The sequence below is a fragment of the Strix aluco genome, chromosome 2 (genome assembly GCF_031877795.1).
Source record: "Strix aluco isolate bStrAlu1 chromosome 2, bStrAlu1.hap1, whole genome shotgun sequence".
In the NCBI taxonomy this organism is placed as follows: domain Eukaryota; kingdom Metazoa; phylum Chordata; class Aves; order Strigiformes; family Strigidae; genus Strix; species Strix aluco.
This window is the reverse complement of record NC_133932.1, coordinates 103852448-103864740: the sequence shown is the minus strand read 5'-3', so window position 1 is coordinate 103864740 and position 12293 is coordinate 103852448. Positions and strand designations below refer to the sequence as shown.

Below are 12293 nucleotides of genomic sequence, written 5' to 3'. Positions count from 1 at the left end.
GTCCTTTATTTGTCCTTAAAGAGATCATTTATCTTGAGTCACATGTGACTTTTTACTAGGTTCAGGTTTGAATGTGAAAATGATAGCCATTCTGTTAGCCTGAAAAGAGCCTCCAGTTCTTAAACTTGCATGTAAAAGTTATTTCTTTCTGTATTGGAGGGAAAAATATTACCATTAAGATAATCTGCTAGGAATAGGAATACTAAATACATAGGTTGGAAACTGTGGGAAAGGGTTGTTTTTAGATGGATTGAATGTCACTGTCTGCTTCTATAATTAGACACTTTAGTCTATTTCTAGAACAGCCTATATTTAACTCATCGTCAACATTTCTGTGTGAATACACCAAATATATTTTTTATTTTGAGGGGAATGTTTTTCGCTTCTTGAATAGTTACTGCTAGTGTACTAACGGTCTCATCGCTTCATTTGCGAGCTCCTTCTGCGTTTGCCTCACTTACCTTCTTGCGTGGTAGCGGTTTGACTTTTTCAGTGAGCCCAGTATGAATGTCATACCACATGAGGCTGGGTTTCAGAATTGGAAGAAAGGGGTGAGCTTGATTGGTTCAAATTGTTGTCTGCTGTTGAGATCAAAAAAAATGTAAATATATAGTGTTGCTGCATATACTGTTTTGTCATGCTGTATGTTCCTCTAGAGTTACTTGTGTTTTTCATGGGATCTTTTCACAGAGTTAATAAAGCTGACGGGTTAGGAGAAAGCTACCTTGCTTTTATGAGCTTTGTATTAAGTCACTTCTGCTGTTCTCCAGTTCCCAGCTATCTTGGTGTTTATTCAGTTTTATATTGCAGCTAGGGAAAGAAGCAGCAAAATGTGATTGTGAAACTACGGTTACAATTTGTGATACCCAAGGCTGACCGCTGACAGAAAATTAATGTTTAACTTGCTCTTCCAACCAGACTCAATTTCAAGTTAAAAGTGAGTTGACAAGGATACTGTTCGTTTTCTCCTCTTTGTGCATGCTACATGTGCTGCCATAGATAATTTTGGAGCTAACAAGAATAGTTTCCCAAGGATGTGATGGCATGGTTTGTTTTTAGTGGAGGCTGTCTTTCCAACCAAAAGATGACCCTCTTAGGAAGAGCTTTCATGAAAACTGTATCTTGAAGGCACCAGGACTAGCATGTTGTCTGCCGAAGGCAGAATTTTGCCTGACATTGTCCTCGGAGGTGATGGTTATGTTAATTCCCATTCTCTTGGTATGTTTGCTGGTTTGCACTGTTATTTTTCCCCCCTTCTGGAGAGCCTCTGTAAACTCTTTACTCTCTGTAGCTATTTAAGCTTTGTCATGGTGCCTTAAGTTAAGCATTCAAACAAGGATATTAGCTATCAAGAAAATAATTATGAAGCTTAACATGCTGTGGAGTGCAAAGAGCATCAGACCCGCACAAATTGCAAGAATTTACCTCCCTGTCTCCCAGTCCCCCAACAAACCAGCTTGTTGAGAGCTCTGTGGGCCCAGCATGGGGTTCCAGGTGCCCTTGGTGGTGTGCTACCCAGAGGCTGCCGCCATCCTGTTTTTTTCAAAAAAACACCCAACTTTTGTTTATTTCAAAAAGAGAAAAGAAGGAACTGTAGAGAGGAAGTGTCTGCTTCGGGGCTTTTTTTCTTTACAAAGGTGGTTTAGGCATATGAATTAAAATGAAACTTTCTGTGTTGAGAAACAGTCTCAAGTTTGCTAGGGATGGCTTGCGGCATTTTTAAAATAGTAGCCCTCTTCTATTTAAAAAAAAAAAAAGTATATTTCTTTTAGTATCAGCTAAAAGCAACAATGAAATAAGTTGCTTTTGAAGCAACTAAGTGAAATACAATCTTAGTTTGTCTGATGGGGCCGTAATATAGAAAGCCATTAATTTAGACCATTTAAAAATCAGCTGTGGAGGGGTTTCCTGAGAAGAAAACCAAGAAGAAAGTCACTGTTGGTAGAATATTTTCCTAAATGTGCACTTCTGAAAGATGTCTGTCTAATTATGAATGCTTGATGCAATACAACATTCCACTGTTTGTTTTTATAAAAAGTTAATTGTCTTTTAGTATGGTCCTTCAAATGAGCTGTATTAAATGTTGTTTCAGTGCTAATGGACTAGAAATAATTCTCAACAGTAAGAAATGTCAGAAAACCTTTGCCAAACTACAAGGTAAGAACTCGGTCTTGCAAATGTTTTATTTAAAAGTAATAGGGATATTTGCAGAAAAGGTTTAATGCTTTTGAAGCCACATAGTTAGAAAGGGTACATTTTATGTCTAGATTATGATGTTTGCAATGTTTAAAGCTTCTCTTGTGGGTGCCCTGTGGTTCAGGTGGACTTAGGAAGCATTTTGTTAATTTGTACTGCCAGGTTTCATAAAAGAGCTGTGACAACATTTTATTGATACACTGTGATTTAAAATGTGTGAGTTTGAGGGGAGAGACCACAGCAGTTACTAGTTGCAAATATCTGGATGTGTAAAATAGCCACTGCCCTGAGAGAAGACCCAGAACCACTGATCCATACATGCTGCATGGATGGAGCATCTCTGGAAAAAAAATTTTAAAAAATCAATGGGGAGTTTTGTGGGTTCATTTTTACTGCCTTACATGAGGATCTCTAGATGGGGTGAAATCAAGAAAAAACTGTGTGGAGAAAGCAGCTTACTTTCTGACAGAGGCTGCCTTGGAAGAACCTGTTACGGTCTCTGACGTGAACAAGCCTGGTATCTACTCACTAGATGGGAGAATGATGGTAGTGCCTCAGTGCTGTCTCTGTTGTCTCCACAGACTGTGTGCTTGCTGGGCTTAATGTGCACACTGAAAGTGCTTCAACCTCATCCCAGCTGCTCATTTTAACTCATAAGTGAAGGTTGAATGCATAACCACCCCGGTCGCTTGGCAGAACGTCCCATTAAACCCACACAGCAATGGTTTACGTGGATACGCCCTGAAGCACAGAAGGGAGGTTTGGACCAAGTAAGTTTTACTCGGATGATGAACTGTCCCGGAGGTGATGGGTTGTAAATCCTTAAATGGCTCCTTTAGCATCTGCCCAGGCCTTTAGCTTGCCCTTAGGTTTTTGACTCAACGGTAAGCTGCGTTAGTTGAGCTAAAGTTGCAGTTTAAACTCTAGACATACATTTTTGTGAGCATATGAGCTTGCACCAGTCTAATTTAACTTAAAAAGTACTCTTAGTGAAACAGTTAGAGGTGGGCATGATCGTTCCTAGATGTTTCCATGGCAGGAACACTCATCCAGCTACCTCAGTGCTGCTTGAGCTGCGCCACCCTCATTTTTCCTCACTTGACAGCATAGGTTTTTTTCTAGTGTTTTATTGCACTCCCTTCCCATCTGTGTCCAAACTGTTTGTGTGAGCAACCTCTTATCTGGTTCAGCCAAGATGAGCCAAGTTGGCAAGTCAGGTGTCCACGTCATGGGAAGTTGCTGGTTGCTGGGCTGGTTGACTGATCCAGGTTAGGGGTTGATTTTGAAGTGGCGGAGCTGTGGAGTTTCTAAGAGCTGGGGTTGAGAAATATGGGGAAGGATGAAGTAGCACGGTTGTCCTTGGAAGAGGACTGTTTTCCATGGCCAAAGCTTTAATGAAGTGATAATTAGGACAGTTAATTCTCTTCTAAACGTTATATCTAAACTCTTTTAAAAACTTGTTTTCCAAATGAGTTGTCACAACTCATTTGGAGTTGTCAGATGCTTCTGATCACGAGGAAGAGTGTGTTAACTAATATATTACGTTTTGCCCAAAATTAATTTGGAGGCGTAAGTTTAGGTAATATAAAATGGGAGGAAAAGGTGTTTGCTTGTTAGTTGGGGAACATGTGCAACTAAAAGCTTTTGGTGGAGGGAGAAACTTGGGCTTTTTTGTTCCTTTTCCTTCTGGGAGAAGGGGAAGGAAATGCAGGGATGAGAACCACACTGCTGCGTCTTTTTGAAAGAATGTTAACTTCTTGCTTTGTTTAAAAATACTCTAGTTATTCCTGTCTGTTAAATCAGGTTATTGAAATTAAATGATGACCTTTGCTCTGAGCCTGAAACAATACAGGAGGAAAGCAGGTGTTTGGGAAGATTAAACCTCTCAGCTAGAAAATGTTCAGATAGAGCTGAAGCTATAAGGATGCCATATTCTTGCTGAGAGTAAAAATGTAAGAACGAGGAAGAATTTAAAAAGTTGATTATGGTCAGTTGCCAAGAGCAATGCCGTGATAAATTATTAACTCATTGCACTGTACTGCCTTGTAGTGCAAACAGAATAGCTGGTTATTGTGCTCTGCTTGGTAAGTCAACACTGTAAAAAATTCCTTGGTTATCTGGAAAATGTCTTCTTTGGGGTGTTTATTAAAGGGACACTGTATGATTAAAAATCATGTTCCCCTCTGTTGAAGCTGGTTAAAACAAATAGATATTCATGCAGGCAGTTTCTTTCTCGCTGTCTGGGGAGCCTGGTCAGTGGGTGTCGATCAGCTCGGTTTCACTTTTGCTCCTCTCTCTATGTGGTGCTTTGGTGAGGTGTGATTCCCTCCTACCTCCCCACAAAACTCACCGGTAAGCAAGGCAGTTAGGCTACTAGTTGCAGAGACATGAGACAAGTTGACTCATAGCTGTTCTGCAGGAAAAGCAGTTCTGTGGAGACCACTCCTCCCCTGTTAGCTGGAGGAAGAAATAAATGCTGGGGGCAGGCTGTTCGGAGCACGCGGGTGGCTGCCTTGCTGATGCCACGCAGCAGCAGCTTCAAGGAATAAATTTTCAGTTTTGTAAGAACTGAGACATCCTGATTTTTGTTTTGCTTTTATAAATATAAATACCACAAATTTACCTTTCCATTTTTGCTTAAAATATACAGAGCTTGAAAACTTAGATGATCTTAAGCTGCCTCAAAATCATTTATAAAAGAACATCCTCATCCTATGTTTGTGTTAGATTACATTTTTGGCTAATTTATTAGTGTATAATCAGTATAATAGAGATGATTATGCTTGTAAATATAACTTTTTTGGTGTTACGCTTAGAGCTCGTATAATAGTAAATCACCATGAAAATAAATACATATGAGAATTTTGAAATGTGTGCTGTAATAAAATCTCTAGTTCATTAGCAGGACACAGATGAACTTTCAGGGTTAAAAATAATATTCAGCTTGAGGGTAAACCATTTCTGGATCAGTGTCAGCATCTGCCACCCCGGTTTTCTTAGGAAAACATTGAATCCTGCCAGTACATGTTGCAAGATATGACCAACGTGACTTAAAAACTAAGAGGCAAATCTACAAAATGCTGTTGGCTACATAGTATTGTTGGAATCTGAGATGGAAAATACTTTTTTTTCAGTTCTCTTCTAAGTCCTTTTGCCAATCCAGCAAAATTTAGTAAGGTTCAGATCGTGCTGCAAGGCTTTTTTGTTCAGAAAGGCCTTTGAGCAACCATTACTTCGTATCTTTTTTTAATTTGTTGGCTGCTTGGGATTACTTGAGTATTTGTCAGGGGTGGGACTTGTGTTTTAAATGGACGGCAGAAATGCTGCAAAAGCGAGCTTCTGCTACAGGTTCTGTCACTGGCTTTCTGTTAGTGTCTGATGGGTCCTGGTTTAGGGCTTTCATTCCAAATTTCAATGTATGAAAGGGTCAAGTGCCCAGTGACGTGAAAGGACATAACCTTGGCTTTTGAAGCACTGGACAGCTGCGGTTCTGTGGGATAACCCAGATGGTCACAGAGTTCGGATGGGAGCAGGTGAAAGCTCAGGACAAAGCATGCTCTGTCGGAAGAACCTAGTTACTGAATAGGTTTCTAGTTAGAAATGAGATTTTGGAGCCTGGTCATTTTCAGAAAATTGCAGACCACTGACTTCGAGATGGGTATTCTACTAACAGTGCCAGTCACCAGGTGAAGGCATTTCTATTCTGAACTGTTCTGGGATGGGGATAGAGAGCATGGTAGGATGGAGAGCCTCTGTTCCGTAAAGGGTAGAATGTGCCAGAAACTCCATGAAATCCAATGAAGACTTTTTTACTGCTTTTAAGTTTATACAGAAAATGCTTCTAGACTATAGCATTAGATGATAGTGTTAAATCTGCTAGATATGTACTGGTTGATGTATTTCCCAACTTAATTTTATGAGTGATGTGTCTTCTGTTGCTTTAGTCGGCAGCCTTGCAGATACAGCTCAAAATTGGTTTTCCTCAGTTTTATACGACCAGTTGGCCATTGGTAGAGGGAGGTTATGAGGCCATCTTAATAATTTCTCATCCTACCTAGAAGTATAGTTTTTAGGGAGGCTGAGAAGAAGATGTTTTCTGACAGGTGACATTATGGGTTAATCTAAGATTGAGCAGAAGACTACTTAGAGAGGGGCTGAGTGTAGCGTATTTCTTCACATTAGATACTGTAGAAATTACAGCTGTGCTGGAGTTTCTGCTTTTCACTGAATTTTTGCTTTGACTAGCAGTTCGCTCTTTGCTTGCTTAAGCTGTATTAATTCTTGTGCTTATCCTGTTGGTACTAAATGCTTCTCAGCATTTCAGTTTTGTGGTAGACTAACAGGTGTCACTCTAGGTATTAGTGTTAGAAAAGCCCCATAGATATCTAACCTGTCCCCTTTTCTAGCACAGGGTGGTCCCATTAAGTAGACATGCTGGTGCCATGTTTGGCAATGTGGTTTCTGCCACTGATTGTGGTTCATTTCTGAAGATTTCTGCTTGTTTGCTTCTTCATCTGTTAAGTCAAGTAACTTGGTTTCTTGGTGGTGTATAAGCCCATTTGAGGAAGACCTGACTCGAAAACCTCCAGAGCTGGCCTGTGTGTTGTCCTGGGCCATGCTGGATGAGAACATGCCATCAGCATTTTATACCCTGCTTTGGCGGCCTTCTGGGGCCACATTTCAATACGCTTGACCTGATTACTTTTTATCTATCTGTCTGGGTGGCTTTCTATGCGTGGGCGTAATTTACTGAATTTTTTTTCTTTTTTTCAGAAGGTGTCACGGAGTTTCTCCCCCTCGTGGGAGGCCATGGCCTGTGCAGGAGGACAGGCATGCTTGGTGACAAGTGCGTGGGGGGTAGACATGGCTGTGCAGGCAGGAAACCCTTGTCGCTGGGTCCTGGTATCTTCGGCTGTGCTTCCTGTCAGTTAAACCACGAGCAGGGGAGCAGATGCACCCGGAGATGACGACTCCGCTGTCTGCCCCGGACAGCCATTGTGTAACTGTCTTCTCAAGAGCATACTCGTGCCTGTATGCTTTTGACTTTGTTATCTGTCCAAGACCCTTGTTTAGATACCTGAGAGTAAAGAACAGAATTGAATTAGTTCAACAGAAAGCAGTACTTGAACTCTTGAAGCATGAACTGTAAAAGAGTAACCATGGGAGTTATCCTAATGCAGTGAGAACTCAGGTCCAGTGTTTCTTGTTCCAGTGCTACCAGTGTAGGAGTTTTTAAATACATATGAGGAATGAGCAGATGGGGCACAAAATCTTGTTACAAGTGCACAGAAAAAGCACATAAACCCTTCTATTCTAAAAGATGTAATATTTTTTAGGTAGGTCTCATGATTTCTGGAGATATGCATGTTACTATAACATAGTTAATTTATTGAAGCTAGAACTCTAATAATACCTTCCCTAGCATCAGATTTTAGAGAACTGAGTACTCTGCACATCAAAATTATGTTAGAACTGAAACTGTGTGGATTCATTTCAGCCTTTCTGCATGATTTGATGCTCTTTTCTTCCTCATGTGACAGCATAACTCCCAGAGTATTGTTTTTTTCCCTTAAACTATTTATTTGTTGACTACCCAGGATTGCTGTATGAAAATGTTTCTGTACTACATGCTCTTTAAAATAGAGGCTCTGAGCCTGAGGGGGAGCACATCTTCTGGGTGGGAAAGAGCAGAAGGGTTGTAGGGGCAGTGAGATTGGATGGGTAAGGGGTTTGGGGGGGAGGGTGGTGTTTGTTGTTTTTTTTTCTCCTGACTTCTCTTGGGTTATGAAGCATGGGACATTACACTCTGTGTGGGAGGTGGGGAGGAGATGGTTCTGCACTCGCCAGAAGAGCTGCTCTCATAGAGGTAGGTACTGCTCGTAGGAATGAGTGGTGCCTTGACCCCGAGGGAGCAGCTCCTGGTCCCCCCGGGTTTCTGCAGGGCCAGGAACTGGCACCACAAGGGCAAAACTCTGGATTTTGTCTTCTGTTAAAGGCATCAGCTCTCGCATTTCTAATTTAGCTGCACTGGAAGCCTTTCACAGCACAGGATGCTTCTGCTGACCTTTTTTCCTTTCACTTTTGAGCACCGTTTTTATCAGCACTATCTTGTTTGAGAGAGGAAAGGTACAAATGGGGCACAACCCTCTGCAGGGAGCACAGTAAAATCTCCACAAACTCTGCTTGAAGTCTGTGGCATCTTGAAAAAAAGGCATAGTATGGATTTGTTTTTCCCACTCACCCACAATTCTGATATTTATTGTGTCTGTGATCACAACAAACCACTGGGACTTCATAGAAGTAGGTGAAATGTTCGACAACAGAAAAGAAGGAAAATAAAGTAGGCTGGAGGATAAATGAAGGGATGGATTAGAAAATATGTAAAGCAACCTCTCCCTGCATTACCTTGTTTATGGTGCTAGTTGATCTTAGACTTTAACCTCAGCTTTCCCTGTTTTTTTTGTTTTTGTGGTGTTTTTTTGTTTTTTGGGTTTTTTTTTTCTTTTTTCTCATGACTGTACAGGTTGAATGTCACGGTGGGAGAAGGAAAGAGTAGGGTTGAAGTGATAGAATACTTTTTATCTCTGGTTTCTATGATAATTTGCAAGTTTTCGTAACAAAGGTGGTACCTGCTGAGGAGCTTCTTGCATGATGAGGCTGTTGTGCTACGAGAAAGGCTGGAGTGCTTGCTTCAGCCACACTGTATACTTGTTTTCCCAGAGACCTAAATGAAAATGGTCAGAGGGCTGGAACACCTCTCCTGTGAAGAAAGGCTCAGTGAGTTGGGGTTGTTCAGCCTGAAGAAGAGAAGGCTCTGGGGAGACCTTATTGCAGCTTTTCAATATATAGATGGAGCTTATAAGAAAGTAGAGAAAAATGTTTTACCAATGCCTGTAGTAACAGGAAAAGGGGCCATGGTTTTAAACTGAAAGAGGGTAGATTTAGATTGGACATTAGGAAGACATTTTTTATGATAGAGGTGGTGGGACACTAGTACAGGTTGCCCCGAGTTGTGGATGCCCCATCATTGGAAGTGTTCAAGGTCAGGTTGGACGGGACTTTGAGCAGCTTGATCTAGTGCGAGATGTCCCTGCTCGTAGTAGGGGGAGTTGGACTGGATGATCTTCAAAGGTCCCTTCCAACCCAAAGCATTCAGTGATTCTATGAATTGAGGCCTGGATCAACTCCTGATAATTTAGGTGAGTCAGATAAGTGACTCAAGGAAGAGCGTTTTGTCTCCAGGAGATGTAGCTCACCTTTCCTCCCATTAATTATAGGGAAGACTTAGAGCAACCAAAGTCCTTTCTTATGAAGGTGTTTGAGGTTCTTAGAATTAATCTGAATTTAGAGGATTTGGTTTTCAGGAAAAATCCTACTTCTGTGGGTGAAAGGGGGAAAAGCTGTCATAGGAGAAAATTGTTTCCTGACAGTAGAAGCTGTATGGGTCTAGGTGGAAGCTGTGTGCCTGCTCGACCCTTCTCCTGTCTATGACACTGTCAGGGTTTCTCTTTTGGGAGGCAGGGGTGGACTTGTACAATGGCCCCATTCAGACAGTGCCTGAGAGGGAGGGCAAGCGTGTGTGTGTGCGTGGGCGCATGTTTGCATGTGCGTGTTTGCCTGCGTGAATAAGGACGTGGGATATGGTGGTGCCTTTGCCTCTGAAGCCTGCATAGCAAGAGTGGTCATCTCCTGAGCCAGTAAATTGCATATCAAAATCTTTATGAGACTAGGTGCTGTAATACCTGTATTATTTGTTCTGCGGAGCTGAGGAGAGGTAGAAAGGAGTCTTGAGGTTTGTGAACAAGTCTCTGAGGCAAGGTTGCGCTGCTTTCTGTTGCAGGATGAGACTAAGTTGGGCACACAACTCAGCCCAAGGTAACTGGGCAATTTTGTGTTTTCCTCAGGCAATTTGGTTCCCGCCCAGCCCTGTTGCTTTGCTTCCCCCTGCAGCTGGGGAGTCAGGCTGGCTCACGGAGCCCTGTGGTAGGGGCTGCGGCTGGATGGCCCAGGGACATGCGCAGCAGCCACCTCTGATGCCTGATTTAGTTCTGCAAAAGACACAGGAACTTGAATGATGAAATGAGGAAGAGGTGAGGCTTGAATTTCTCTACACCTGCTTGGTAGGGGCTCTGAAACTTTCCAGAATACCCTGATTCTGTAGGTCTTCTCATGTAACACTCATAAATCCTGTGTGTAGTTCATTAGCAGTGAATTCCCATGTCTCCCAGGAGCAGGTGTGTGCTCATATGTGAGTGAGTTGAGTGAGTTAGTGTGAACATTTCCCCAGACATTACGAAATGAGAAGTACTGGCCTGTCCAGACGCTGCCTTCCCTGGAGGGACCTTTGCAGACCCCACTCCTTTTCCTCATCACTCTTAAAAGAAATCTTTTTCCTTTTTTATATTAATCTTGTTGGTCTTTAACTCGTGTTTCATTACAGTTTGAAACCCGATGGTGGGAATTGTTAGTCTAGCAACAAGTCAGGAGATAATTTATATTCTCTTAATAGCTAATTTCACTAGTTTGAAATTCCCCAGACAAACAGTCTCCCTTCTTAATCCCACCCCATGTAAATACTTTAGAACATCAAATTTAAGCTACACTGATCTGTAAGAAGAAAAATGTACAAATGGCATGGGAATATTAGTTTGTGTCTTATCCTATATAGCTGCAAGTTAATGTATTTATTATTGTAATTGCGCTAAGCATCATGAAGCACACACATTTTCAGAATAATCTGTGTGAATACATTGCATTTTAGAGAGCATTAAAATTAGCAGCTTAAAAAGTATTGCCTAACTTTTAATTATGGCTTGAGTGAATATTCTCCGCTATAACTAAGCAGTCTCTCTTGCCTTGCAGAGGTTTTAAAGGCATGATTTTAGATGCGGTATTCTCTGTTTAGTTCCTTACCTAAGGTTTTCTTCTGCAGGCATTTAAGTGATTCAGGTCTGTCACATGTTAAATCCTGGATATATGTTCAGTACAGCAGAAATGCCTGTACTCTTCATGCTGTTAATGCTCTTTCTCCAATTAGTCAGCCTTCAGCACCTCATTGATTCAACCCAGCAGCAGCTTTTGGGGAAGGGTGATACTGAACAAGTAGGTGAAGGGCATTGTTTTAAAAAAGGCAGCTTGTCAGCTCAGGAGATGACCACTATTGCTATGCGGGCTTAAAAGGCAAAGGCACCACCATATTCCATGTCCTTGGACTTGGGGGTACTGCTGGATGAAAAACTGGACATGAGCCAACAGTGTGTGCTTGCAGCCCAGAAGGCCAACTGTATCTTGGGCGGTGTCAAGAGAATGGTTGAGGGAGGTGATTCTGCCCCTCTGCTCTCGTGAGACCCCATCTGGAGTGCTGTGTCCAGCTCTGGGGCCCTCGGCACGGGAAGGATGGACTTGTTGGAGGGGGTCCAGAGGAGGGCCACAAAATAATCAGAGAGATGGAACGCCTCGCTTGTGAAGAAAGGCTGAGAGAGTTGGGGTTGTTCAACCTGGAGAAGAGAAGGCTCCAGGGAGACCTTATTGTGGCCTTTCAGTACTTAAAAGGGTCTTATAAGAAAGATGGGGACAAACTTCTTAGCAGGGCCTGTTGCAGTAGGACAAGGGGTAATGGTTTTAAACTAAAAGAGGGTAGATTTAGACTAGATATAAGGAAGAAGCTTTTTATGATGAGGGTGGTGACACTGGAACAGGTTGCCCAGAGAGGTGGTAGATGCCCCATCCCTGGAAACATTCAAGGTCAGGTTGGATGGGGCTCTGAGCAACCTGATGTAGTTGAAGATGTCCCTGCTCACTGCAGGGGAGTTGGACTAGACCACCTTTAAAGGTCCCTTGCAACTCAAACTCTTCTATGATTCTATGGTTGTCTTGGAAAACTCACAAAGACTTTTTTAAGAAAGATGGGGACAAACTTCTTAGCAGGGCCTGTTGCAGTAGGACAAGGGGCAACAGTTTTAAACTGAAAGAGGGTAGATTTAGATTGGACATAAGGAAGAAATTTTTTACGACACTGGAATAGGTTGCCCAGAGAGGCTGTAGATGCTCCATCATTGGAAGTGTTCAAGGCCAGTTTGGACAGGGCTTTGAGCCAC

General features: G+C 42.2%; 1 protein-coding gene across 6 annotated transcripts in view; it reads left to right on the top strand.

Annotated features, from left to right (window-relative positions):
• Positions 1 to 12293, top strand: part of ELF1 (E74 like ETS transcription factor 1) — a 96915-nt gene that overhangs the window by 26991 nt on the left and 57631 nt on the right. The window contains exon 1 of one of the 6 annotated variants that reach the window (XM_074815580.1): positions 2791 to 2966. The exons of 4 other annotated variants lie outside the window; for them this stretch is intronic. The gene's annotated coding sequence lies outside the window, so the exon portion shown is untranslated. Of the gene's footprint in view, positions 1 to 2790; positions 2967 to 10263; positions 10287 to 12293 lie in introns of those variants that run through there. One more of the 6 variants, XM_074815582.1, reaches the window with a different exon arrangement.